Source organism: Balaenoptera physalus, assembly GCF_965194825.1.
Source record: "Balaenoptera physalus genome assembly, chromosome: X".
Taxonomy (NCBI): Eukaryota; Metazoa; Chordata; class Mammalia; order Artiodactyla; family Balaenopteridae; genus Balaenoptera; species Balaenoptera physalus.
In genome coordinates, this window is record NC_138903.1 from 114,702,517 (window position 1) to 114,727,865 (window position 25,349).

General features: G+C 37.0%; 1 protein-coding gene and 1 long non-coding RNA gene across 13 annotated transcripts in view; one reads left to right on the forward strand and one right to left on the reverse strand.

Moving 5' to 3' along the window:
- LOC309652040 overlaps positions 1-25,349 on the forward strand; it is a 655,586-nt gene that overhangs the window by 404,625 nt on the left and 225,612 nt on the right. The gene's annotated exons all lie outside the window — the stretch shown is intronic.
- IGSF1 (immunoglobulin superfamily member 1) overlaps positions 1-25,349 on the reverse strand; it is a 456,826-nt gene that overhangs the window by 39,331 nt on the left and 392,146 nt on the right. The window contains exon 1 of one of the 12 annotated variants that reach the window (XM_082445229.1): positions 46-24,255. The exons of the other annotated variants lie outside the window; for them this stretch is intronic. The gene's annotated coding sequence lies outside the window, so the exon portion shown is untranslated. Of the gene's footprint in view, positions 1-45; positions 24,256-25,349 lie in introns of those variants that run through there. 12 annotated transcript variants of the gene reach the window in all.

A 25,349-nucleotide genomic window follows, 5' to 3' on the forward strand; every position in this document is an offset into this window, starting at 1 on the left:
AAATTTCCTGAAATACATTAACAATCTCATTTATATAACAAGTACCTTGTTTGTGACCGTCTCAACATTAAGCGAGATAAGTAGATGCAAAAATGAAGGGAGTTTGATTTGTGACGCTGTCCATTGCCCAGCAACGAGGGACTGTGGTTATTTTTGCAGTATTGCACCAGTTTAGGAGGCTGGGGACAGACTATGCATATGCCACTTTTTTCCCACCTTAGGCTGAAACAGACAGCAAAATGAAGAATTCAAATCTGTTATTTGTCAACAGGTTAAATTTGAGAACATTTACATTTTAAAGATGAATTTTGAAAATCTAAATGCCCTTGAATGCCTAATTATCTGTGCCTTCATTCTGAAAATTAATTTCCAGAATGAAAACAAAACAAAATAGGACATTTACTTGACTGCAGAATTGATGAGAGTTATTTTCAAAATAACTCTGAAATAAGCTTAATAATACATGCGTCAAAAATAATTTTTAAATGTTCGCAAACATGAATGTGAAATCCTGCATTTGGGTCCAAAAACAACGAGATGTACAAGCAAAGGATGAGATGTGGCTAAGCAGCAACACACATGAAAAAGATTTAGGGGTTTTCAGGGAATGTAAGCTCAATATTATTCAGTTGTGTGTTGTGGCTGCACCGAAAACTAAATCCATCTTCATCTGCATTAATAGAAAGATAGAGTCAGAAACAAGGGAGTGATAGCATAGCCCAGCTCTGTGCGGCAGACCTGTACTTGAAATGTTCAATGAAAATAACAGGATTGGGGGGAACATTTGGGTAGCAGCCACAAACTAAAATGCATCTAAACGGGAGAGAGGAAGATGCTGAAGAGTCTGGAGACCATGCAGGAAAGGGACTGCTCAGAGGCCTTGGCTACCTTAGCCTAGAAATGAGAATTCTTGAGGAAGAACAGAAGGTAGAAACTGCTTTTGAATCTTCCTTCTACATTGTGTCCTCCTCCCACTCCTTTCCCCTCTCTTTTGTCCCTTCTCTCTTCCTCCCACTTTCTTTCACCTATCCTTCCTCCCTAAAGCTATTTCCCAAGGTGGTGATGTTCTGATTTGGTTCAATGACACGTGTATTATTTACCTGCATACCCTAGAGACCACACTTCCCTGCAGCCCCTTTTCACTTCCCCCTTACTCTCGTGCTTCCCCACTCATAGCTAACAGGACTGGACCACAGTAAACCCCCCCTCCACATTTCATTTTTAGAAAGGGCTTCATGACCCTGGGAAAGGAAAGAGAATATGAGTTAACTAGCACAGACTCTTAAGCCAAAGTCTTGTGAAAAAAGGCCTAGGTACAAAAGGGGCAATTCTAATAAAACTATAAAATGAACTTCTTTATTCTCCCTAATGCTCATTGGAATTACACATGAGAATCTGAGCACAGATCCTCATGGGTGGGCTGAAAGTGCACCTGTAACACTAATCTAGGATGCTTAAATATCAGGTTCTTATTTAACAAGAAGAAGAAAAGGGGGAGTTTGTTAATACAAAAGTTTGAACATAGAACATCACCGCCTGAATGATTAAACCTATTTTAGAGGGCTGAAATACTAATGACTCCAATTTGTCAAAACATAGGAGTTTTAATGGGGGCCAGGAAGGGTTGGCGTTGGTATGCGGCATAGGAATCAACACTTGCGTACTTTAAAGCAAAACATAAAAGCTCTATCCAGCTGAAATTCTCAGAATCACTACAGGAAATTAGGTGTAATTGACTGATGTGATCTCATATAACAGGAATTGGACTGAGTGCTTAGTATCCTCACAGTTAAAACAAGTAAATAAAATGAGTTGGCAGTGCACAAAATGCTTATGGTATGTAACAGCTCATGTAAATTGGCTACATCCTTGATTTAAACATTTTGTAAATATAAATTACTATGCTAGAATATGACAGGGAAGGAAAGAGGAAATGGAAGGGACACAAAAAGAAGATAATAAGGAAAGGGAAAGATAGATGGAAAAGATAAGGAGAGGAGGAAAAGGAGAAAAGAGAAAAGAGGTAGAGAAAGAGGGAAAATAAATTTAAATAGGAAAATGCAGAAAACAGGAGGGAGAGAGAGAAGATGCAAATATTTGAGTGGCTACAATATATCTGTATGCACAAAAATCTTCAGAAGAGAAGTGAGAAATCACTGCTTTTTTTTCAACTTGTAGTCACCAATAACAATATCCTTATAATAATACTGATGAATTAGACCGGGTGGAGGGGGAGAGAAGTGTAAGCCCTGATGGGTTCTTGGTCCAACAGTCTCTTCCAGGACCCATTCAGCTCTTGCCAGGAACCTTTAGTCTGAGTTGAGGGGCTCAGCAAGCATATCACCACTGCTAGTTGAATGTTCACAGCAACTTTATTCATAGTAGTGCCAAACTATAAACATTCCAAATGCACATCAACTGGTGAATGGATAAATAAATTGTGCTACACCTGAACTACAGAATACTACTCAGCAAGAAAGGGGAACAGACTACTGACAGATGTAACAAACATAGATGAATCTTAAAGATATTATGCTAAGTGAAAGAAGCCAGACCTAAAAGGCTGTATATTTTATGACTTCATTTATATGGCATACTAGAAAAGGCAAACTACAGTAATGGAGAACAAATCAGTGGTTGCCAGGACCAGGGCTGGAAGTATAGGATGTCTTCAAAGGCGACTGAGGGAACTTTTGGGGGTGAAAGAAATGTTATTTATCTTGATTGTAGTGGTGGTTACATGTCTACGTGCATTTGTCACAACTCACAGAACTGTATGCTTACAATTGGTGAATTCTAAATTATACCTCAGAAATGGCTGATACAATTCATCTAAGATTAACTTACTACTAAGTGGTGTTGCTCTTGCTTTTTCCCCCTAATCTTCATGAGGAGCAGTATGTAGAAAGCAGATATTTGCGGGCCTAAAGCAGAGATTTAAAGGTGTTTGTTCACAGAATTTCTTAGTGCCTTATTCATTAAGTTGAAATTCTTCACTCTGGCATTCAAGGTCTTTCATAATCTGCTCCTACTCTGCCTCTCCAACTTTGATTACACACACACACACACACACACACACACACACACACTCTTTTTTTTTTAATCTGTGTCATTTTATTTTATTAACATTTTTATTGGAGTATAATTGTTTTACAATGGTGTGTTAGTTTCTGCTTTATAACAAAGTGAATCAGTTATACATATACATATATCCCCATATCTCTTCCCTCTTGCGTCTGCCTCCCTCCCACCCTCCCTATCCCACACTTCTAGCTCGGTGCTTTGTCACACACATACTCTTGACTGCTATCAGGCAGTTCTTCTCACTTCACGCAACATGCCCTCCCTGCTTACTCTCCTAGTACACATGTACCATGCTTATTTCAATCTATTTGCCTTTGCTATTGCATGTTCTCCCTCTATGCCTGGTATGTCTTACCTTCATTTGTTCAACTGTTTATTGATTGCCTACTATGTGTTAAGTTTTAATAATTAGATACACATTAATAAGACTGCTAAAGTCTCTATCTTCACAGAGCTGGCCATTACACTGCAGTATGGAAAGGGTCATATGGTAGTGGAAAATACAGGGTATTAGTACAACAGAGGAAAGGAACAAAACCCAGATTTAGGAAGGGAGTGGTCAGGAATAGTTTCTCAAAAGAAATAACATCTAAGAGGAGACATGAAAAATACTTTGGTTTTCTCCAGGCACAAGGGAAAGAGTGCTCCATGTGGAAAGAGCTAGAATGCTAAAAGGCCTGAAGGCAAGCAAGAACATGGGAAGGAAGCTGAAGATTTTAAATGATTTAAGTATGGCAAGAACATAGAGGATAAAAGAGGCAAGATATGATGCTGGAGAAAGAGACTGGGTCCAGATTGTGAAGGGCTTTTAGTACCATATCAAGGAGTATGAAATCCTTTAGAGACAAAGGTACCAATGAAACTATTTGAGTAGAAGAGTAACACCCTCATGCTGGAGTTGAGAAAGGTCATGAAATGAGAATGAATAGGATAAGGAGAGACAGGGAGATCACTTAGAAGAAGCTGCAGTTTTCCAAGCAGACTTGACTATGGTGGTGGCAGATATAACAGAGAAAAAATGTTTAAGAGATAAAGGTAAAATTGGTATTATCTACCAATAGATTTGATGATTTGGATAGAGGGATAGGGTGGCATCAAAGATGACTATCAAATCTCTGCTTGGAAAACCTGATGCAAAGTGATTCCATTCACTGAGATAGGGACATAAGAAAGGTATTCAAGGGGTGATAGATACAAGTTCAGTCTAGGACATGTTAGCTCATGTTTTGTACCCTTGACCACTCTCACCTATATCAACCTTCCCTATGAGAAATCCTAGAGCCTGGTTCATTTACCTGGGCTTTTGTGCCCTACAGACTTCCTAAAGACAATGGAAATCCTTAGGAGCAGGGGCTCTGTCTGAAACTTCTATTACTTCACAGAACCTATCTAGTGCTAAGCATAGAATTAATTCTCAAAAATACTTGTTAATCAACTGAGTACTCTCATGGGGCAATAAAATGTGATATATAAGTGGACTTGCATCACACCCACTAGTGAAGATGGTTAGTGATAAAGAATAGCTCCAGTACAAATAACAAATATAGCAGGAAAGGACTGCATTCATGGTTTAATTTTGTCTCAGTGTACCCAATGAGTAAATACAATTTCATATGAAATCCATCAAAATTGCTTAATACTTAAATGAGAGCTCTTGATTATTTTATAGAGAAGAAAATTTTTTGGTGCTCTTAAGAATCACACTCCTGGGGAAGCGGAGAATGGAGGAGGGCTGGCTGCACCTCAGAGAAATCTATGTGGTCAACGTTTGTGTACATCTTTATGAAGATGTCCTTGCAGCACCTGTGATCATTTAGCAGGCACTATCATGAGTGTTTAAAACACTGTTGAAAATAGCAGTATTTGAAGAAACCGGATGTCACTTAAGATATGATCTGTGGATAAACATTACATGCTGCTGGCTTTCTTACAAAATGAATGGCAGCCGTTCTCCAGACCTGGTGCCAAGAAGCATGAGAGGAGCTGCAATCTACCTTCCACGGTGAGGCTGGCTCCAGATGCACAGCACAGTTGATTTCCTCCCAATTTGGATGGAGTAGGATCTTCGGGGATAGCTTCAAGACGGTGGAGGAGTAAGACATGGAGATTACCTTCCTCCCCACAAATACATCAAAAATACATCTACATGTGGAACAGCTTCTACAGAATATCTACTGAATGTGGGCAGACACCTCAGACTTCCCAAAAGGCAAGAAACTCCCCACGTAGCTGGGTAGGGCAAAAGATAAAAGGAAAAACAGAGACAAAATAATAGGTAAAATAGATAGCTAGTAGGAAGCAGCTGCATAGCACAGGGAGATCAGCTCGGTGCTTTGTGACCACCTAGAGTGGTGGAATAGGGAGGGTGGGAGGGAGACGCAAGAGAGAGGAGATATGGAGATATATGTATATGTATACCTGATTCACTTTGCTATAAAGCAGAAATTAACACACAATTGTAAAGCAATTATACTCCAATAAAGAGGTTAAAAGAAAAAAAAAAAAAAACGAATAGGAACAGGCCCTGCACCTCTGGGTGGGAGCTGTGAAGGAGGAAAAGCTTCCACACACTAGGAAGCCCCTTCACTGGTGGAGATAGGGGGTGGGCAGGGGGGAAGCTTCGGAGTCATGGAAAAGAATGCAGCAACAGGGGTGCAGAGGGCAAAGCAGAGAGATTTCCGCACAGAGGATCGGTGCCGACCAGCTCTCACCAGCCTGAGAGGCTTGTCTGCTCACCGGCTGGGCAGGACGGGTGGGGCTGGGAGCTGAGGATTGGGCTTCGGAGGTCAGATCTCAGGGAGAGGACTGGGGTTGGCTGTGTGAACACAGCCTGAAGGGGGCTAATGCACCACAGCTAGCTGGGAGGGAGTCCAGGAAAAAGTCTGGACCTGCCTAAGAGGCAAGAGACCATTGTTTTGGGGTGTGCGAGGAGAAGGGATACAGAGCACCATCTAAATAAGCTCCAGAGACAGGCGCGAGCTGCAGCTAACAGCGCGGACGCCAGAGATGGGCATGAGACACTAAGGCTGCTGCTGCAGCCACCAAGAAGCCTGTGTGCAAGCACAGGTCACTATCCACACCTCTCCTCCCGGGAGGCTGTGCAGCCCGCCACTGCCAGGGTCCCATGATCCAGGGACAACTTCCCCAGGAGAACACACATCGTGCCTCAGGCTGTTGCAACATCACGCCAGCCTCTGCCACTGCAGGCTCGCCCCGCATTCCGTATCCCTCCCTCCCCCTGGCCTGAGTGAGCCAGAGCCCCATAATCAGCTGCTACTTTAACCCCGTCCTGTCTGGGTGGGGAACAGACACCCTCAGGCGACATATAAGCAAAGGCAGGGCCAAATCAAAGCTGAACCCCAGAAGCTGTGCGAACAAAGAAGAGAAAGTGAAATCTCTCCATGCAGCCTCAGGAGCAGCAGATTAAATCTCCCCAATCAACTTGATGTACGCTGCGTCTGTGGAATACCTGAATAGACAATGAATCATCCCAAAATTGAGGTGGTGGATTTTGGGATCAACTGTAGACTTCGGGTTTGCTTTCTGCATCTAACTTGTTTCCGATTTTATGTTTATCATGGTTTAGTATTTACAGCTTATTATCATTGGTAGATTTGTTTATTGATTTGGTTGCACTCCTACTTATATATATATATATATTTTTCCTTTTTCTCCTTTTGTGAGTGTGTATGTGTATGCTTCTTTGTGTGATTTTGTCTGTACAGGTTTGCTTTTAATATTTGTCCTAGGGTTCTGTCTGTCCTTTTTTTTTTTTTAATAGTTTTTAGTGCTTGTTTTCATTGGTGGATTTGTTTTTGGTTTGGTTGCTCTCTCTTTCTTTCTATTTTTTATTACTTTTTAATATTTTATATTTAATAATATATTTTTTATTTTAATACTTTATTTTATTTTTCTTTCTTTCTTTCTTTCTTTTCTCCCTTTTCTTCTGAGCCAGGTGGCTGACAGAGTCTTGGTGCTCCAGCTGGGTGTCAGGCTTGAGTCTCTGAGGTGGGAGAGCCAAGTTCAGAACATTGGTCCACCAACGACCTCCTGGCCCCACGTAATATAAAATGGCGAAAGCTCTCCCAGATACCTCCATCTCAATGCTAATACCCAGCTCCACTCAACAACCAGCAAGCTACAGTGCTGGACACCCCATGCCAAGCAGCTAGCAAGACAGGAACACAATTCCACCCATTAGCAGAGAGGCTGCCTAAAATTATAATAAGTTCACATACACCCAAAAACACACCACCAGATGTGCTCCTGCCCACCAGAAAGACAAGATACAGCCTCATCCAGCAGAACACAGGCAACTAGGCCCCTCCACCCGAAAGCCTACACAACCTACCGAACCAACCTTATCCACTGGGGCAGACACAAAAAACAATGGTAACTACGAACCTGCAGCTTGCAGAAAGGAGACCCCAAACACAGTAAGTTAAGCAAAATGAGAAGACAGAGAAATACACAGCAGATGAAGGAACAAGGTAAAAACCCACCAGACTAAACAAATGAAGAGGAAGTAGGCAGTCTACCTGAAAAAGAATTCAGAGTAATGATAGTAAAGATGATCCAAAATCTTGGAAATAGAATGGAGAAAATACAAGGAACGTTTAACAAGGACTTGGAGGAACTAAACAGCAAACAATGATGAACAACACAATAAATGAAATTGCAAATTCTCTAGAAGAAATCAATAGCAGAATAACTGAGGAAGAAGAACGCATAGGTGACCTGGAAGATAAAAAAGTGGAAATAACTACCACAAAGCAGAATAAAGAAAAAGAATGAAAAGAATTGATGAGAGTCTCAGAGACTTCTGGGACAACATTAAACGCACAGACATTGGAAATATAGGGGTCCCAGAAGAAGAAGAACAAAAGAAAGGGGCTGAGAAAATATTTGAAGAGATTATAGTTGAAAACTTCCCTAATATGGGAAAGGAAATAGTCAATCAAGTACAGGAAGCAAAGAGCATCCCACCCGGGATAAATCCAAGGAGAAACACGCCAAGACACATATTAATCAAACTGTCAAAAATTAAATACAAAGAAAAAATATTAAAAGCAGCAAGGGAAAAGAAACAAATAACATACAAGGGAATCCCCATAAGGTTAACAGCTGATCTTTCAGCAGAAACTCTGCAAGCCAAAAGGGAGTGGCAGAACATATTTAAAGTGATGAAAGGGAAAAAGCTACAATCAAGATTACTCTACACAGCAATGATCTCATTCAGATTCGACTGAGACAGTTAAAAATTTACAGACAAGCAAAAGCTAAGAGAATTCAAACCACCAAACCAGCTTTACAACAAATCCTAAAGGAACTTCTCTAGGCAGTAAACACAAGAGAAGGAAACGACCTACAAAAACAAACAAAAAACAATTAAGAAAATGGTAATAGGAACACATTATTGATAACTACCTTAAATGTAAATGGATTAAATGCTCCAACCAAAAGACATAGACTGGCTGAATGGATACAAAAACAAGACCCATATATATGCTGTCTACAAGAGACCCACTTCAGACCTAGGGACACATACAGACTGAAACTGAAGGGATGGAAAAAGATATGCCATGCAAGTGGAAATCAAAAGAAAGCTGAAGTAGCAATTCTCATATGAGACAAAATAGACTTTAAAACAAAGACTGTTACAACAGACAAAGAAGGACATTACATAATGATCAAGAGATGAATCCAAGAAGAAGATATAACAATAGTAAATATTTATGCACCCAACATAGGAGCACCTCAATACATAAGGCAAATGCTAACAGCCATAAAAGGGGAAATCGATAGTGACACAATCATAGTAGGGGACTTTACCACCCCAATTCCACCAATGTACAGATCATCCAAAATGAAAATAAATAAGGAAACACAAGCTTTAAAAGATACATTAAGCAAGATGGACTTAATTGATATTTATAAGACATTCCATCCAAAAAAGACAGAATACACTTTTTTCTCAAGTACTTGGGTCACAAATCAAACCTTGGTAAATTTAAGAAACTTGAAATTGTATCAAGTATCTTTTCCGACCACATGCTATGAGACTAGATATCAATTACAGAAAAAATATGTAAAAAATACAAACACATAGAGGCTAAACAATACACGACTTAATAACCAAGAGATCACTGAAGAAATCAAAGAGGAAATTAAAAAATACCTTGAAACAAATGACAATTAAAAAACGATGACCCAAAACCTATGGGATGCAGCAAAACCAGTTCTAAGAGGGAAGTTTATACCAATAAAATCCTACGTCAAGAAACAAGAAACATCTCAAATAAACAACCTAATCTTACACCTAAAGCAATTAGAGGAAGAAGAACAAAAAACCCCCAAAGTTGGCAGAAGGAAAGAAATCATAAATATCACATCAGAAATGAATAAAAAAGAAATGAAGGAAACAATAGCTAAGATCAATAAAACCAAAAGCTGGTTCTTTGAGACAATAAACAAAATTGATAAACCACTAGCCAGACTCATCAGGAAAAAAAGGAAGAAGATTCAAATGAACAGAATTAGAAATGAAAAAGGAGAAGTAACAACTGACACTACAGAAATACAAATGATCATGAGAGATTACTACAAGCAACTATATGCCAATAAAACGGACAACCTGGAAGAAATGGACAAATTCTTAGCAAAGCACAACCTCCCGAGACTGATCCAGGAAGAAATAGAAAATATAAACAGACCAATCAGAAGCACTGAAATTGAAACTGAGATTAAAACTCTTCCAACAAACAAAAGCCCAGGACCAGATGTATTCACAGGCGAATTCTACCAAACATTTAGAGAAGAGTTAACACCTATCCTTCTCAAACTCTTCCAAAATATAGCAGAGGGAGGAACACTCCTAAACTCATTCTATGAGGCCAACATCACCTTGATACCAAAACCAGACAGTGATGTCACAAAAAAAAGCAAACTACAGGCCAATATCACTGATGAACATAGATGCAAAAATCCTCAACAAAATACTAGCAAAAGAATCTAGCAGCACATTAAAAGGATCATACACCATGATCAAGTGGGGTTTATCCCAGGAATGCAAGGATTCTTCAATATACAGAAATCAATCAATGGGATACACCATATTAACAAATTGAAGGAGAAAAACTATATGATCATCTCAGTAGATGCAGAAAAAGCTTTGGACAAAATTCAACAGTCATTTATGTTAAAAACCCACCAGAAAGCAGGCATAGAGGGAACTTACCTCAACATAATGCAGGCCATATATGACAAAACCACAGCCAACATCGTTCTCAAAGGTGAAAAACTGAAACCATTTCCACTAAGATCAGGAACAAGACGAGATTGCCCACTCTCACCACTATTATTCAACATAGTTTTGGAAGTTTTAGCCACAGCAATCAGAGAAGAAAAAGAAATAAAAGTAATACACACTGGAAAAGAAGAAGTAAAACTGTCACTGTTTGCAGATGACATGATACTGTATGTAGACAATCCCAAAGATGCTACCAGAAAACTACTAGAGCTAATAAATGAATTTGGTAAAGTAACAGGATATAAAATTAATGCACAGGAATCTCTTGCATTCCTATACACTAATGATGAAAATTCTGAAAGAAAAATTAAGGAAACACTCCCATTTACCATTGCAACAAAAAGAATAAAATACCTAGGAATAAACCTACCTAAAGAGACAAAAGTCCTTTATGCAGAAAACTATAAGACACTGATGAAAGAAATTAAAGGTGATAGAAACAGTTGGAAAGATAGACCATGTTCTTGGAATGGAAGAATCAACATTGTGAAAATGACTATACCACCCAAAGCAATCTACAAATTCAATGCAATCCCTAGCAAAATACCAATAGCATTTTTCACAGAACTAGAACAAAAAAGTTCACAATTTGTATGGAAACACAAAAGACCTCGAATAACCAAAGCAATCTTGAGAAAGAAAAATGGAGCTGGAGGAATCAGGCTCCCTTACTTCAGACTATAGTACAAAGCTACACTAATCAAGACAGTATGATACTGGCACAGAAACAGAAATACAGATCAATGGAACAAGATAGAAAGCCCAGAGATAAACCCACACACATATGGTCACCTTATCTTTGGTAAAGGAGACAAGAATATACAATGGAGAATAGAGAGCCTCTTCAATAAGTGGTGCTGGGAAAACTGGACAGCTACATGTAAAAGAATGAAATGAGAGCACTCCCTAACACCACACACAAAAATAAACTCAAAATTGATTAAAGACCTAAGTGTAAGTCCAGACACTATAAAACTCTTAGAGGAAAACATAGGCAGAACACTCTATGACATAAATCACAGCAAGATCCTTTTTGAGCCACCTCCTAGAGAAATGGAAATAAAAATAAACAAATGGGACCTTATGAAACTTAAAAGCTTTTGTACGGCAAAGGAAACCATAAACAAGACGAAAAGCCAACCCTCAGAATGGGAGAAAATATTTGCCAATGAAGCAACTGACACAGGATTAATCTCCAAAATTTACAAGCAGCACCTGAAGCTCAATATCAAAAAAAGAAACAACCCAATCCAAAAATGGGCAGAAGCTCTAAATAGATATTTCTCCAAAGAAGACATACAGATTGCTAACAAACACATGAAAGGATGCTCAACATCACTAATTATTAGAGAAATGCAAATCAAAACTACAATGAGGTATCACCTCACAGCAGTCAGAATGGCCATCATCAAAAAAATCTACAAACAATAAATGCTGGAGAGGGTGTGGAGAAAAGGGAACCCTCTTGCACTGTTGGTGGGAATGTAAATTGATACAGCCACTATGGAGAACAGTATGGAGGTTCCTTAAAAAACTAAAAATAGCATTACCATATGACCCCACAATCCCAGAACTCGCATTACCCTGAGAAAACCATAATTCAAAAAGACACATGCAACTCAATGTTCATTGCAGCACTATTTACAATAGCCAGGTCATGGAAGCAACCTAAATGTCCATCAACAGACAAATGGATAAAGAAGATGTGGTACATATATACAATGGAATATTATTCAGCCATAAAAGGGAACGGAATTGGGTCATTTGTAGAGACGTGGATGGACCTAGAGACTGTCATACAGAGTAAGTCAGAAAGAAAAATAAATATCGTATATTAATGCATATATGTGGAATCTAGAAAAATGGTACAGGTGAACCAGTGTGCAAGGCAGAAATAGAGACACAGATGTAGAAGACAAACGTATGGACACCAAGGGGGGAAAGTGGGTGTGGCAGGGCGATGGTGGTGGGATGAATTGGGAGATTAGGATTGACATATATACACTAATATATATAAAATTGATAACTAATAAGAACCTGCTGTATAAAAAATAAATAAAATTCAAAAAAATAAAAACTAGAAATACAACTACCATACAACCCAGCAATGCCACTACTGGGCATATACCCTGAGAAAACCATAATTCAAAAAGGGACATGTACCACAATGTTCATTACAGCTCTATTTACAACAGCCAGGACATGGAAGCAACCTAAGTGTCCATCGATAGATGAATGGATAAAGAAGATGTGGCACATATATACAATGGAATATTACTCAGCCATAAAAAGAAATGAAATTGAGTTATTTGCAGTGAGGTGGATGGACCTAGAGACTGTCAAACAGAGTGAAGTAAGTCAGTAAGAGAAAAGCAAATACCATATGCTAACACATATATATGGAATATATATATTAAATAAAAAGGGTCTTCCTTGGTGGAGCAGTGGCTGAGAGTCCACCTGCCAATGCAGGGGACATGGGTTCGAGCCCTGGTCTGGGAAGATCCCACATGCCGTGGAGCAACTGGGCCCGTGAGCCACAACTACTGAGCCTGCGCATCTGGAGCCTGTGCTCCACAACGGGAGAGGCCGCGACAGTGAGAGGCCTGCACACTGCAATGATGGGTGGCCCCCACTTGCCGCAACTGGAGAGGGCCCTTGCGCAGAGACGAAGACCCAACACAGCCAAAAATAAATAAATAAATTTAAACAAAAAAGAAAAGATGATTACTATCTTAAAAAAAAAAAGGTTCTGTAGAACCTAGGGGCAGGACAGGAATAAAGACACAGACGTAGAGAATGGACTTGAGGACACGGGGAGAGGGAAGGGTAAGCTGGGATGAAGTGAGAGAGTGGCATGGACATATATACACTACCAAACGTAAAATAGATAGCTAGTGGGAAGCAGTCACATAGCACATGGAGATCAGCTCGGTGCTTTGTGACCACCTAGAGGGGTGGGATAGGGAGGGTGGGAGGGAGACGCAAGAGGGAGGAGATATGGGGATATATGTATATGTATAGCTGATTCACTTTGTTATAAAAAAGAAACCAACACAACATTGTAAAGCAATTATACTCCAACAAAGATGTTAAAAAAAAAAAGAATCACACTTTTTGGTGACCTAAATGAGAAGGAAATTCAAAAAAGAGGGGATATAGGTATATGTATAGTTGATTCATTTTGCTGTACAGTAGAAACTAATACAACACTGTAAAGCAACTATACTCCAATAAAAATTAATTTTAAAAAATGTATCACACTCTTTAAGAATCTTCAAGTTGGAAGGACCATGAAAGGTTTTCTGGTCCAATCCCCAGTTGATTCTAGAATTCCTTCTACAATATCCCTGCTGATAGTCATATAGTTGGTACTTACATACTATTAATGACAGGGAGCTCACTATGTCCCAACTCCACCTATTCCATCTTCAGAGAGCTGAGTGTTGAGAGTTGAGTGTTCTTCCTTATAATCAAACTAATTATGTCTCCAAAAAGTACAATGTTTAATTTATGTATTGTTCACTTACATGTTAAAAAGTGAAGATTATAGCCCTTTTAGTTTTGTATTCTCTAGGCCACTCTGACCACTTTCATCAACCACTCTTTATATGATATAGTTTTTCATTCTTCACCCATCATATTTGCTCATCTGAGTGTGTGCTGGTTTATTTATGTCTTCATGAATTCTGGCACCCAGAACCAAGTAAAATATTCCAGGTGTCATCTTGTAAGGACAGAGAACAGTAAGATTATCATCTCTTTCATTCTGGAAATTCTACTCCTGTAAATATATATCTAAACTGACAGCAGCTTTTTAATCTGTGGTTAATATGGATATACACTGAGGGTTGATTTCCAGCTCTACCTTTCTTACATGCACTGCTTCTAAGCTATGATCTGTGGGAACCAAGTGAAAACTTCAATGTGCAAGTCAAGTTCCCTCTATTCGCATTTGTTGTATCATATTTTAAAGTTAAGATTAGTATATTACATCTCTCGTTGCTGTAGATCATTTGCCTATTTCTGATGGGTACATGAGAATTATACATAACAGAGCTCTTTGTGCCATATTCATCTTGAAGCCTGTTATGGACCGAATGTTTGCCTCCCACCAAAATTCAAATATTCATGCCCCAACTTCCAATGTGACTGTGTTTGGAGATAAGGCCTTCATGGAGTTAACTAAGGTTAAATGAGGTCATGAGGGTGGGGCCCTGATACAATAGGATTATTGTTTTTATAAGAAGAGACATCAGAGGGCACACTCTTTCTCTTTCCCATGTTAGGACACAGAGAGAAGGCAGCCATCTGCAAGGCAGAAAGAGAACTCTTATCAGAAACTGACCATGATGGAACCTTCATCTTGGACTTCCAGCCTCCAGAACTATAAGAAAATAAATTTCTGCTGCTTAAGCCAGACAGTATGTGGTAATTTGTTATGGCAGCCCAAGCAGACTAATAGAGAACCCCAGCCTAGCATAGTGCTTGGAATATTATCAGAGTTTAGCAGAAGTCTGCTACTCGACTAAAAGATAGACATTTTCTAAAAAAGGCAAAAATGTTGAAAACATTTTTATAGTTTTCACTTTGACTATTCTGCAGTAATATGGGGGCTTCTTACTGGTCATATTGGAAGCCAGTTGCAATCCTAAATCACACTCAAAAGACCTCGCTGACTACTTTTCTCACAAACCTCTTCCGCACCCTGGTTTCTCAATGTGAAAATGTTTGGGTTTATAATTGGGAAGACAGTAGTACTGACCAGAAAAACAACATGATGATAAATTAATTTGGTTGATATACTGATGAAGTCCCACAGACAAATCACAGTGTAGCACAGTAAAGGATTGTGGCTGTCAGTTTAAAGGAGCAGGTAGAAATCCCATGCGGGATGAGATCATCAGATTGATAGAAAGCAAGTGGTTTCATATGAGTTTTATGCAATATTATAACACCAAAGGAAAACCAGATATGACCTAGAAAGTTCTTATCTTCACATAGACAACAACTATAAACTCTGGACAAAATACAAGAAACAATGACCTAAAACTTCTGTAGAGTGAACAAAAGCAAGCAGATTCTAGGAGTTAATTCTTAGAGAAAGGAGACAGCATAGGATGAGTTACCTATTTTCATGACTTTTAGCCTAGAGCCAGATGCAGTCAGTACCATGTGGGAAGACCAGAATTCCAAAAGAGTTCTTCTGGCTTGAAGAATCATAGCACAAAGTTTGAGGCAAACACTGACACTGCAAAATGAGAGGAAAATTCCGTAAAGGAGAAAACCACAAAGGATAAGCCTCAAAATCTATATGTAATCTCTATTAGAATCTCTGACTGAACTCTTCCCTATGTCTGTGTGGAGAAGACCTCAAGAAGGACAGTTAAGGATAAGATAATTTAACTGAGATTTGATCTGTCATTAAGAAGACAGAGTTTGAAGTTTTAATCCAAATATGGGGTTTTTTTTTGAATTTTTGAATTTTATTTTATTTAATTTTTTATACAGCAGGTTCTTATTAGTTATCCATTTTATACATATTAGTGTATATATGTCAATCCCAATCTCCCAATTCATCACACCACCCCTGCCCCACCAAATATGTTAATACCTTCTTAAACAAAATATCAATCCTCTTTAGAGGAACATGAAATAATCCAGAATTTCCATAACATGTGTCCAGAATACAATCTAAAATTACTTGACACAAAGTACCAGAAAAATGTGACACAGTAACAAGAGAAATAATAATAAAGGGGACCAAGTCCAAGATGATTCAGATGTTGAATTATCAGAAAAGGATTTTTTAAAGCAACTATATCCATGCTCAATGATAAAAAGGAACATATGCTTATAAAAATGAAAATACCACATCAGTGAAATATAAATTATAAAAAAGAACCAAATGGAAATGCCAGAACTTAACACAATATTTGAAATATAAAAATTCACTGAAAGATGATAACATAGAAAGACAGAAAACTTGTTGACAGATCAATAGACAGTATCCAATCTGAAGAAGAGAGAAAAATTCAGGAAGAATGATCAGAGTCTTAATTAAATGGAGTACCAGATGGAAAAGTGCAGAAAGTATATTTGAGGAAATAATAATACCCCAAAATATCCACAGTTTGATGAAAGGCATAAATTTATAGACTCAAAAAGTTCAATGAATCCAAAGATGAATAAATACAAAGAAAATCACTCTTAGGCATATCACAGTTAAACTGCTGAAAACCAAAGATTTTGAGAAATATCTAGAAAAACACCAGAGAAAAATGACACATTACATAAAGATGAACAATAACTCAAAGGGCCATGGACTTTTTTTTTTTCGTTCTTTATTTTTTAACATCTTTATTGGAGTATAATTGCTTTACAATGGTGTGTTAGTTTCTGCTTCATAACAAAGTGAATCAGCTATACATATACATATATCCCCATATCTCTTCCCTCTTGCATCTCCCTCCCTCTCACCCTCCCTATCCCACCCCTCTAGGTGGTCAAAAAGCACCGAGCTGATCTCCTTGTGCTATGCAGCTGCTTCCCTCTAGCTATCGGTTTTACATTTGGTAGTGTACTACTAGTGGACCATGGACTTCTAATCAAAAGCTATGGAGACCAGAAGATAGTGGGAGGACATCTTAAAGAACTAAAGTACAAAAGCAAATAATCAGCCAAGAATCCTACATCAAGTAAAAATATTCCTCAAGAATGAAGGCAAAAATAAAAATGTTTCTATACATAAGGAAACTAAGGAAATTTAGTCATCAGCAGACCTTCCCTACAAGAACTGCTAAAGGAATTTCTACAGACGAAATGGAAATAATACTGGTTGGAAACTAAGACACTCTGGAAGAAATAAAGATTATTAAAAGGGTAGAGATCTTAGTAAATATAAAATAAATTTTCTCTTAATAAAAAAAAATACAGGGAACTCCTGGTTTCAGTCTTAACATATAAAAAACTTAGAAGTTGTCATTCCCATCCTTACAATAAGAAAATGCTGGACAAAAAAATTAATGACTTTTCTTAGACTCAGAGACTTGTGGTGGTAGGACAACCAAACACTTCAAAATCTGGAGTAACAAGTGTCAATCAGATCTGCTTACCTTGAGGAGACCTGCTGAAAGCCAGCAGCAGTAGGACTACTTAATTCACTAGTAATTATGAAAAATCGTTGGAGGCTCAGTGTGGACTTGTGTGGGTGTGAAAAATTCCTGGGGCCAAAATATAGGGGTCTCTCCACACTTTTGTGGAGTTTTCCTCCAGGAATCCCATAATATTCTCACAGTGAGGATGAGGAAAAAACTTCTAGTGGCTCTGACAGGGGAAGAAGAAATAAGAGAAAAATATGGAAAAATTATGGAACAATATCAAAAGGAGTAATATACATGCGACTGAAATACCAGAAAGAGAGAACAGCGTAGAAGAAATATTGGAGACATTAACGGCTAAGAACTTTAAAAAATTTACGGTTACCTAAACCACAGATCTGGGAAACTCTGAGAATACTAAGCAAGATAAACACCAAACACACACACACACACACACACACACACACACACACCTGGTTATATCATATTAAGACTGCAGAAACCAAATACAAAGAGGAATCTTGAATGAAGCCAGAAGGGGAAAACAAAATCTAACAGATTATAAACAAAGACTATGAAATGTGTATGCAAACAAATTAGATAACTGAGATGAAAGGGACAAATTCCTAGAAACAAATTACCAAAGCTGACTTAAAAAGAAATAGAAAAATCTGAGCAGACATATAACAAGTAAAGAGATTGAATTAGTATTGAAAATCTCCAAAGAAAGTAAAACCCAGAAAAAGATGGCTTTACTGGTGAATACTACCAAACATTTAAAAAACATTAACATTAATCTTCCACAACTCTTCCAAAAACTACAATGCTTCCCAACTCATTCTGTGAGGCCAATATTAACCTGATACTAAAGTCAAGCAAATAGTTCATAAAGAAACAAAACTACAGAAGAATATCCCTAATAAATCTAGATGCAAAAAATCCACAACAAAATTGTAGCAAACTGATTCCAGCAGCACATAAAAAGGATTATATACCATGACCAAGGAGAAATTACCACAGAAATGAAGGTTGGTTTAATATGCAAAAATCAATGTAATAAACCATAGCTTAAAGAACAAAAGCTACATGACCATTTCAACAGACACAGTAAAAGCATTTGACAAAATCAATCAACATTTCATGATAAAAGCACTCAGCAGTCTAGGAATAGAAAGGTTAGAGACTTACCTCACATCAAACACAAAAATTAACTCAAAGGGACCCTAGACCTAAATTTAAAACCTAAACCTGCAACATTTATAGAAAAAATGTAAGAGAAAATCTTTATAGTCTTGGGTCAGGCCAAGATTTCTTAGATACAACACCAAAGACATGATCCATAATTGAGAAAATAATTTATAAATTGGATTTCATGAAACTTGACATTTGAGCTTCAAAATACATAAGGAAAATGAAAAGCCAAGCCTGGACTGGAGGAAAATATTTGCAAATCATACATCCACTATAGCATTTTTATCTAGAATATATGAAGAAAAATTAAAACTCAATAGTAAGAAGATAAACAACCCAATTAAAGATATGGATAATGATTTAGATAGACATTTTCCTAAAGAAAATAAACAAATGGCTAATAAGCACATGAGAAGATGGTAAATAAAATACCAACACACCCTCTAGAATGTATACTATGCAGAAGAAAGACTACACCAAGTGTTGGTATGGATATGGATAAATTGGAATCTTTATACACTGCTGATGGGAATACAAAATGGCACACGCACACTTTGGAAAACAGTGTGGCAGTTTCTTTTACATTCAGCTTAAACTTATAGTGTGATTGAACATTTCCACTCATAAAAATCTACCCAAGAGAAATAAAAACATATGCTCAAAGACATATACAGCATAGCAACATTGTTCATAATAGCTCAAAACTTACAATATTGCAAGTATCTGTTGACTGGTGAATAGGTAAAAAATAATGTAGTTTATCCACACAGTGGAATGCCTTTTGGCAATTTAAACAATGAACTACTGATATGTGCTATAACATGGATGAACTTCAACAACATTATGCTAAATGAAACAAGCAATACACAAAAGATATATACGTATGATTCCATTCAGGTGAAATACTTAGTGGAAAAGTAAATTTTTAGAGACAGAAAACTGATCCGTGGTTGTCTAAGGTTAGGAATAAATATAATCCTAGGATTATATAGGAGAGCTAGGATTAACTGTAAGTGGACACAAGGGAACTTTTTAAGGGGATGAAAATATTCTAAAACTGAATTGTCATGATGGGAGCACAGCTCTATAAATCTAATGAAATAATTGAATTGTTCCAATACACTGGGTGAATTTTATGGTGTGTAAATTAAATCTCAATAAAGCTGTGAAAATAAAGATAACAAGAGGATGTTATGAGTAACTTTATGCCAGTAAATTTGGCAGATTCCTTCAAGCCAGAACTTATCAAAACTGACTGAAGTTTAAACTGATAGAAGAAAATTTGAATATCCTTAAATCTATTTCTAAAATTGAAATATCAAAAATCTTTCTACAGAGAAACTCCAGGGCCAGATGGTTTCATTGTGACTCCTATCAAAACATTAAGGAATGATATTTATACAAACACTTTCGCATAATTGAGGAAGAAGGCACACATCCAAACTCATTTTATGTGGTTTTAACTCTAATATCAAAACCTGCAAAGGCATTATAAATAAATGAGAAGTACAAATAAATATCCCCCATGAATATACATGTGAAACTCTTTAACAAAATATTAGCAGTCAAATCCAGCAATATATAAAGAGGATAATATAGCATGACAAGTACGGTTTATCCCAAGAATGCAAGGTTCGCTTAACATTCCAAAATCAATCATTTATTCAGTATATTGAGATAACAAGGGAGAAAAGAAATTATAATTTTAATGGATGTAGACATGTGACAAAATTAAATACATATTTATTATAAATAGGAGTAGAAAGGAATTCCTCAATTAGATAAAGTGTATCTATAAAGAGTCTATAGCTAACGTCTTATTCATTGCTAAAGTATTGAATGCTTGGCCATGATATTAAATTGGGAACAAGATAAAGATGCCTACTTTTACAACTACTATTCAACACTGTTTTGGAAGTCCTAGTCATTGCAATAAGGCAAAGTAAAATAAAAGGCATAATGTTTGGAAAAGAAGATGCAAAACTGTTCCTATTTGAAGATGTCATGATTACTTACACAGAAAATCCTAAGGAATCTACACAATATCTAGTAGAACTAACAGGTGAATTCAGCAATGTCGCAGGACACAAGGTTACTACACAAAAATAATTGTATTTATAAATTAAACTTTTTATCTTAAAATAATAACAGTCTAAGAAATAATACGGCAAAATCCAATTTACCCTTTACCCACTTTCCCTAATGGTAACATCTTGAAAAACTACAGAACAGTATAAATACCAAGATATTGACATTGATACAAAGCAGTTCCATCTCCATAAGGATCCTTCCTGTTGCTCTTTTATAGCCATACTCACTTCGGTATCCCTTTACCCATCCTTGACTTCTGGCAACTACAACTCTGTCCTCCATTTCTATAATTCTGTCAATTCAAAAATGTTATATAAATAGAATTACACAGTATATGACCTTTTGTGTTTGGCTTATTTCATTCAGCATAATTCCCTGGATATTTGTCTAAGTTGTTGCATGTTTCTATAATTTTCTCTTTTTATTGGTGAGTAATATTCCATAGTAAGGAGGTACCACAGTTTATCTGTTCATCCATGAACATCTTGATTGCTTCCAATTTTGTGCTATTATAAATAAAGCTACTATAAATACTCATGTTTAGGTTTTTCTATGAACTTAACTTCTTGTTTCTTCGGGATAAATGTCCAAAAATGCAATTGCTGGCTTGTGTGGGAGTTGCACGTTTAGTTTTCTAAGAAACTGCTTATTTGCCAGAGTTGCTAGGCACTTTTACATTACTTTTGCCAGTGAATGAGTGATCAAGTTTCTCTGCATTCTCAACAGCAGTTGGTGTTATCACTATTTTGTATTTGGCCATTCTGATAGGTGTGTTGTGGTATCTCATGGTTTGCTGGTCACTAATGGTTAACGATATTCAACATCTTTATATATGCTTATTTGCCATCTTTATATCCTCTTTGGTGAAATATCTGTTCATGTTTTTGCACATTTTATAATTAGATTGAGTTTTTTTAAAATTTATTTTTATTTATTTTTGGCTGCGTTGGGTCTTTGTTGCCACATGCGGGCTTTCTCTAGTTGTGGTGAGCCGGGGCTACTCCTCGTTGCAGTGCATGGGCTTCTCATTGTGGTGGCTTCTCTTGTTGTGGAGCACAGGCTCTAGGCTCATGGGCTTCAGTAGTTGTGGCATGTGGGCTCAGCAGTCGTGGCTCGTGGACTCTAGAGCGCAGGCTCAGTAGTTGTGGCACAGGGGCTTAGTTGTTCCGCGGCATGTAGGATCTTCCTGGACCAGGGCTCAAACCCATGTTCCCTGCATTGGCAGGCGGATTCTTAACCACTGCACCACCAGGGAAGTCCCTAGATTGAGTTTTTAATCATTGTGTTTTGGGAGTTCTTTTTAAATTCTAGACACTAGTTCTTTAGTATGTGGTTTGCAAATGGTTGCTCCCAGTCTGTGCCTTGTTTTTCATCCTCTTAAGAGTAAATTTTGCAGAGCAAATTTTAAAAGTTTGATAGAGTCCAACTTATTAATTTTTCCTTTTATGTATCATGATTTTGGTGTCAAGTCTAAGAACAATTTGCTTAGTCCTAGATCCTGAAGATTTTCTCCTATGGTTTTTTTCCTGAAAGTTTTTTAGTTTTATATTTAATATTTATATCCATGGATGGAAACAAAAGGAAAAATATACAAATGGAACTATATCAAACTAAAAAACTTCTGCACAGTGAAAGAAAACATCAACAAAATAAAAAGGCAACCTAGTTAATGGGAGAAGATATTTGCAAATCGTTTATCAAGTAAGGGGTTAATATCCAAAATATATAAAGAACCCACACAACTCAACATCAAAAAAAAAAACAATCAAACAAACCCAAACAACCTGATTAGAAAAGAGGCAGAGGATCTGAACAGACATTTTCCCAAAGAAGACATACAGATGGCCAACAGCACATTAAAAGGTGCTCAATATCACTAATCACCAACGAAATGTAAATCAAAACCACAATGACATATTACCTCACACCTGTCACAATGGCTATTATCAAAAGAAGAAGAAATAACAAGTGTTGGTGAAGATGTGGAGAAAAGGGAACCCTCGTACACTGTGGGTGGGAATGTAAACTGGTGCAGCTTCTATGGAAAACAGTATGGAGACTCCTCAAAAAATTAAAAATAGAACTACCATATGAGCCAACAATTCCACTTCTGGGTATTTAGCTGAAGAAACAAAAACACTAATTAGAAAAGATATAAGCACCCCTGTGTTCACAGCAGCACTATTTACAATCGCCAAGATATGGAAATGACCTAAGTGTTCATCAATGGGTGAATAGTTTTCTTTGTTGTGCAAAAGCTTTTTAGTGTGATGTGGTCCCATTTGTTTATTTTTGCTTTTGTTTCCCTTGCCTAAGGAGACATATCCCCCCAAAAATTACTAAGACCGATATCAAAAAATTACAAAAGCTCTTAGGAAAAATCAAAGAAATACTAAGTAACTGGGGTAAATACATAATGTTCATGGTTTAGGAGACTTCGTTAAGAAGCCGTTTCTCTCCAAATTGATCTACAGGTTCAATATAACCACATTCAAGGCATCAGCAGATTTTGGTATAAAAATTGACTAATTATAAAGTTAATGTGAAAATTCAAAAGACCTAGAAAAACCAAAGCGATGTTGAAAAAGAACACAGTTGAAAGACATACATCACTTGATTTAAGGACAATATTAAAATACAGTAATCAAGACAGTGTGATACTCATCTCAGGAATGACAAATAAATCTTTCAAATAGAACAGAGCATCTAGAAACAGACTCAAACTTATATGGTCATGTGATTGTTGACAAAAGTGTCCAAGCAATCCTGTGGGGAAAGGGAGTACTTTTATTTTGCATTGATTTGCCTTTTAACAAATGGTGCTAGAATAACTAGATATCCATGTGGGAAAAAAATGAAAAATTAATCTCAAACCTTTTGTGACAACATATACAAAAATTCCATGTGTAAAAAGAATGAATCTCAAACTTTTTGTCATAACATACACAAAAGTTAATTCTAGATGGATCATAAGCCGAATTGTAAAAGTAAAACCATAAAGGTTTTAGAAGAAAATATGGGAAAATATTTTTGTTACAAAGTATGTAGGCAAGAGTTTCTTCTACAGGTTGCAGAAAGCAATAACAATATAAAAGTGGTAAGATAGATTCTATCAAAATTTTAAACTGCTGCTCATCAAAAGAAACTGTTAAGAGTGGAAAAGTCATGTACTGGGAGAAAATATTATATATAGTGTATATAAGCATATATATGTGCTTATATAGTATTTGTTCTATACATGTATAAAACAAATACTACTTATCCAGGATATATAAAAAATTCTACAACTCAATAATGAGAGGAAAAGAAACAAATAAAAATGGACAAAAGTTGTACATTCTATCTGAAAATAGTTTTACAGTTTCTTATAAAGTTAAACATAAAGCCACCATGACCTATAACCTCTCTTCAATATTTATCCAAGTAAATTGAAAACTTATGTTCACACAAAAACATGTACATAAAGTTTTAAAGTGGCAAATTAATCTAATGCTATTACAAGTATGGTATAACTTAATTGAAGGAAGAGGAGAGAAAAGGAGCTGACTTAATTATTTTATAAAACTGGTTTGTCTAGATACTGTTTTAAAGATAACGAAAAAAGGACCTGTACATAAACACTGTACTCTTGTTTGTACATATATTTCTTACAAGGGTATGATTCTGCAATTCTGAAACTACATTTCAACTATACTAGGGGCAGAAAAAAATAAGCAAGTGGATTATAGATAGTGACAGCCAGATTTCTCTATCAAAGAAAGAAGTTACAAATAAGCGCTGAGGGTGTATTAGTTTTCTATCACTGCTACAACAAATTACCACAAACTTAGTGGTTTATAATAATTCAATTTTTTTATATTACTCTTCCATAAGCTGGAATTCTGACATGGGTCTCAATGGAATAAAATGAAGGAGTCTGGTGACTGTGGGGTTTGGTCTATTTCCTAGCCTTTTCCTGCTTCTGGAGGCCGCTCATGTTCCTTGGCTAATTGTGCCTTTCCTCAATCTTCAAATCCAGAAATGTTGCATCTCTCGTGTCTTTCTTGCATAGTCACATCTACCTCTGACTCCCGCTTTGGCCTCCCTCTTCCACCTTTAAGGACTCTTAATTCTATTGGGCCCACCCAGATAACCCAGAAAAATATCCGTATTTTAAGGTCAGTTGATTAGAAACCTTTATTCCATATGCAAACTTAATTCTGTGTAAGGTAACATATTCACAGGCTTCAAGGATTAGAACGTGGACATTTTTGGAGGGGGGTGGCATTAGTCTGCCCACCACAGGAGGAATAATAAAATAAACCCTGTAATGCTGAATTAGAGTAAGAGATATTGGTGTAAATCCATGTTTATTCATGTTTATTTTCATAGATACACAGATATATAATAAAATATAGATATGTGTGTATATGCACAGATTTCCTAGCTCTGTCCACTAGAAGCAATAATATCCCAGTAGCAACAAGCACTTTTAGGCACAGATTTTATTTCTAAATACTATTCTCCAATAAAAGCAACCAGGGCTCCTTGAAGAAATCGGTGATTCTAGAGCTGGGGCAAGGAAAATACAAGAT